We start from the raw sequence: 5,433 nt of genomic DNA, 5'->3' as shown, positions 1-5,433 counted from the left end.
GTGAGCAAGACATACTGCAACTTCTTGCTTTATCCCTGAGCCTAGATGGTAGTGAAGCCTGCTCCTGATGCAGTGTGCCAGAATGGGCTCCCTGAGACTCCAGAGCACCCAGGCAAGCTCTGCCACAGCCACAGGAGGTCAGGCGAGAGGCAAGGGGCCGGGGATGGGGGTGACATGTGACTCTCTGCAGCATCAATCCTGGATTTGCATCATAGAGGTACAAAAAGAAAAGATTAACTTTTCTCCCACCACTTCCCAGTAGAGAGGACACACTTTGTTGCTTCAGCCCTGAGAGAGATACTGTCAATGTCCGTATCCTGCAGGGACTTCCTGTCCAAAGGCATCATGCCTGTGTGCTTAGTCACTCAGTCATGTCTGACTCTTTGCGACCCTATGAACTGTAGCCTTCCAGGCTCCTCTGTCCATGGGATTCTCCAGGCAAGAATACTGGAGTGGATAACCATTCCCTTCTCCAAGGCATCTTCCCAACCCAGGAATCTAACCTACATCTCCTGCATTGCAGGTGGATTCTTTATGGGCTGAGCCACCAAGGAAGCCTAAAATTACCATAGATCAGCTCAAAAATTTATCCTACTCATGAATATCTGTTAATATTCATCCAACAGCCAAAGTCTGATATAAAGATTATGCGCAATTGATTTTGCCTTGGCTGTAGGTGAGGAACCCTTTGTCCCTGCCCCACACAGGCCTCTTCATTATGCATCTTCTGGCTTTAATTACCTCTTCCCGCATTTCATTATAATGCAGCTCTTGATCCCAAAGTCCTTATTTTGCCAAGTGGAGACATTACTGCTATAAACATTTATCCACTTAAAGGACTGTGCAAAGCTGGGTGAGTGGGTGCAACCCATTCACGGTGGGCACAGAGTCTGTGACAGAGATAATGAACACATAGACCCACGGGGTCACTGATGGTCATCAGGAGGCCGGGATTAACAGATACACAGTACTGTATATAAAATAACAAGTACTTACTATACAGCACAGGGAACTCTACTCAATATTCTGTAATAACCTATATGGGAAAAGAAGCTGAAAAAGAATGTGTGTATTAAATCACATCAGTCGTGTCTGACTCTTTGCAACCCTATGGACGGTAACCTGCCAGGCTCCTCTGTCCATAGGATTCTCCAGGCAAGAATACTGGAGTGAATTGCCATGCCTTCCTCCAGGGGATCTTCCCAACCCAGGGATCGAACCCGAGTCTCATGTTGCCTGCATTGGCAGGCGGGTTCTTTACCATTAGTGACACCTGGGAAGCCCTGAAAAAGAATAGATACATGTATTTTATATAAGGGAATCACATTGCTGTAGACCTGAAACGCAACATTGGAAATCAACTATACCCCAAAATTAAATTAAAATTAAATAAAATTCACTCTAATTTAAAAAAACAACAACAAACAAACAAAAAAAAACAGTGCCTGGAACAGGGTGAGCACTCTGCTGTCACTGCTGTCCTTGGCATTATTACTTTACTCCCATGAACTGTTGGGAGCCTGTCCCTGAAGGCTTCGGGTGTAGCACATGCCCTCCTCCAAGGCTAGCCGGTCTTGAAGTTTTGGACTCTGCCTCACCCACAGCTGCTCCATTTTTCCTATTTCTGGCATTCAGCAGCTCCATGATATTGTGCCTGTAGGGAGGGTTCCGCTGCTCAGGCAAAGCTTGGAAAGCACTGCTCTGGAAAATCCCCTGAAGACAGACCTCCCTTGTTTTCCCAGCTCAGACTGTCTCCCCACCACCTTGGTCACAGCTCGCAGGCTCATGCAAATGTCGGGCAAGCCCTCCTGCATCAAGATGGAAAGGCCAGGAAGCTTTGACCTCGGTCGAATTTTTTATTTTCTCAGTCGATTGTCTTTTTCAAACACCCTTCTTTTGAAACACACCTGGAAGAATCCAAAATTATTCATTTACAAGGCATTCCCCCCACATTGGTACAAATTCACATATGCTTTACCTTTTAAGTTGAACTTGAAGCAATTTTTCTCAAAACATAAAAATTATCTTTTTTATATTTAACCTAGAAAACTAAATGCTTTTCAATATCCACCACCATAATTTAACAAATTTTAAAAAATGAACCACTCTCTCTGCACCAAGAAACATCACCGGCACAGTCAACAAATAGCTGCCTTCTCATTAAAGCATCTGCTCAGCTGGCTGACAACGGGCTGGCTGGCTTCAAAAGCACAGGGAACAGAACTTTGAGTTTGAACTCAGCCTTCTTAGAGTTTGTTTAACCGTGTATTGTTCTGTTACAACGTTAACAGAAGTTTCAGTAGGAACAGCCTGGGGTCAGACTGTATCCAGCACCCCCACTCCTTATGTTGCTCTTGACTATGTGTGATATAAAAATCCTAGTCCTGCAGAATTGAGTCAACTTTCCCTTTAAAATCTTTACTTTTTTGAATGAGCTCCCTTCCCACAGGCCTGCAGGAAATCCGGATCTGTCCCACAGTATACCAGAGGACCCCCCACGGAATCTCTGGTCAGCTTGCTTCTAATGCACTCCCTCTGGGGGTCCCTGAGACTCTTCTTCCCTTAGCTGCAGCCCTCTCAGGTGCTACAAACCGTGCATACCGGCCCCTTCATGTGTCAAACACAGCAAATACAAGGCTTGTGGATAACAATGGTGATTATAGGCATAAGACAAAAACTTAAAACCAGGAACCTGGGAGCAGCTTATCTCTATTCCCTCTATCACTCGGGGGGGTCCCCTCCATTTCTCCCCTCAGGCTCTGGCCTGCTGCCCCAGTGGTGGGCGTTCATTCCCATTGTGTCAGTTTGCATGCCTGACTGGCATATTTCCCCTCCTATCTCCCAATGCATGGCCAGCAAAACCAGATTCCTTTGTTGTCACAGTAATCTCTGCAGAGGTTATTCAGGGTTTCCCAAAGTCCGTCTCTCCTCCGTCATTAAGCAAAACATCTGGGTTGTGCCTAGGAGCTGCCAGCCCATGAGTCACTTAGAATGGGCCTCCCCACCATTAACCACACAGCACATTGGTGTTCTCTGCTCCACGTGATAGGCCAAGCGAACCAATGCCACCACTGTCCCCACTTGGCCCACGCGTGCCAAGGCAAAAAAGAACAGACACTAAAAAAAAAAAAAAGACACAACCAATAGTTAACATCTCAGAAATATTTGCATTCATATGGCTTTCCCTTGGGATCTCCTCTCCAACTGTGGGTATGTGTTTTATATCTACAAGACTAAACAGGCTCACCCAAGTGCTTTCCAGGTGGTACTAGTCGTAAATAATCCACCTGCCAAGGCAGGAGACGCCAGAGATGCAGGTTCAATCCCTGGGTTGGGAAGATGCCTGGAGAAGGAAATGGCAACCCACTCCAGTATTCTTGCCTGGAGAATCCAATGGACAGAAGAGCCTAGCAGGCTATAGTCAAATGGGGTTGCAAAGAGTTGGACACAACGGAGCGCTCACACACACACACACACACACACACACACACGGGGGTCCCACTCAAAGTAGAGTTCTTTTTACCCTAGAATGCAGCAACTGCTACAAGTTTTTAATGACACTTTAAGAAACTCTCCCCTCCTCATCTGCAGTGTGAAGAGTGCCTCCTAGAGCTCACCACTTTATGGACAGCTTGGAAGCAGGGGGAGCCCACTGTCCAGTAGGTGGTCTCCAACCCATGCTCCACTGTGTCTTGCATCCCTCCAACCATCTCAGAACTACTCACTTCCATCCCAGACCACCACTCCTGGGTTCAGACAAAGGTGGGCGGGGCCAGGGCTTGACACATGGCAGACATTCCAACATGCTTGTTGGGTGAACTGAGTGAACATAAGCCCTGAAGATACTTCGGAGGGTCTCTGCCCCACCTAGTACAACCCAGAAAGGACCCAGGGAAGTGTCTTTCTGTTCCAAACATAAGCAAGAAATAGAGAAGTGCCTTATTTCAAAGTTACCTAATACATCCTGGCGTGAGAGAGTTGTTTGTTAATCAAACAACACCCTGTTCTCTCGATTAATGATTAATATGGTCTGTGAGTTCAAAGTGACCTTCAGATCAAAAGGTTTACTAATCTATCACTGAGTTCATTCAAAGCTAAAATGTATAAAGTATAACCCTGGCACTTGGGTTGTCCTCTAAAGGAAGTCTCCAACCTCGACCATATCATGAATAAAGAGACTGAAGGGAGGGATACTGGGAACTCCGGTGATGTCGGGGAGCACGGAGGAGGAGATGGCAGCAGGGGCAACGACTTTATCCTAGTCTTGATTCACAGAGATGGGGGCGAGCTCCACTCACCAGCACCTGAAACTGTTGTGCAAAGCAAAGAGAGAGAGGCCCTTCACGAAGGGCAGAGGGGAATCAATCAAAGACACACATCCAGACTCCAAAATCTAGGAGACAGGAGGAGTCAGTCAAGCTTGGGTGGCTAAGAACAGAACAGAGCAGAGGAAACTGAATGCTTTCACCACAGGTCTATTTCTTCCAAATGGGAGAAAGACTCACAGAAGATCCTAACGGACCTGATCTGAGATGCTCTGGGGGCTCCATCCCCATGTCTTCCAAACTCTCATGCTTCCTAGGCATTTTGAGTCCTTCTCTGGTTTTCTGGGGTGGCTTCAACTCTCTGCTAGCACCGACAATCTCTAGCCATCATTTTAGCTTTACTGTCATGGCCACATTCTTCAAAGCACAAAAATCACTCCTTTCTCTCCCTCATTCACACCAAAGTCCATTGATTAAATTATTTTAAATATTCCTCTGAAACTGGTGAAGATGGAAATTTCTAAATTTTCTAGTGCTTATGAGGCATAAATGCAAGATAAATGGTCTCGTCAATTAAACTTTACATTGGGACACTTTTTAGACAATAAAGAATAAAGCTGATGTATAATTTTTAAAAGAAAATATTTCTTGGGAAACCTGCTTCTGGATGAAGGCACAGTTGGCCCTGAGCAGTGAGGTTTACAGGTTTCCTTAAAGGCTTCCTCCCCTGAACCACTCTGGGAGGGGTCTGAAAAGGGCAGTAAAGAGAACTTCTGAAAAGAGTTCTTTGCTCCTGGGAACATTCAGCAGATCTTCCAGGATGTTAAAAAGCATCACAGACTAGGTTCATCATAAGAAGTAAGTAAGGCCCCTTTCCTATTAAAAAAAAAAAGTTAAGATGAAGTATGTGAAATGCTTAGCACAGTGCCTGGTGCCTAATAGATACATAACAAATATTAGGTTCTTCCCATGCTCAGAGTCCAGGGGCCTATGAGCACATATATTGGATGTATTTCTGGAGGGGCAATTGGGTACATTCTAGATTCTTCCAGAAGCTCACAATTTTCTTACAAGGGGCCAGGGAGAGAGGAAGGCAGGGGAGGGAAGGAGGCCTGGGTTCTCTTTGCCAGCTCGGCCGCTCTTCCTCTGCCTGGGGTTTTCAGCACCT

The sequence above is a fragment of the Bubalus kerabau genome, chromosome 5 (assembly GCF_029407905.1).
Source record: "Bubalus kerabau isolate K-KA32 ecotype Philippines breed swamp buffalo chromosome 5, PCC_UOA_SB_1v2, whole genome shotgun sequence".
NCBI classification, from domain to species: domain Eukaryota; kingdom Metazoa; phylum Chordata; class Mammalia; order Artiodactyla; family Bovidae; genus Bubalus; species Bubalus kerabau.
The sequence above is the reverse complement of the archived record's forward strand: the minus strand, read 5'-3'. Positions refer to the sequence as shown.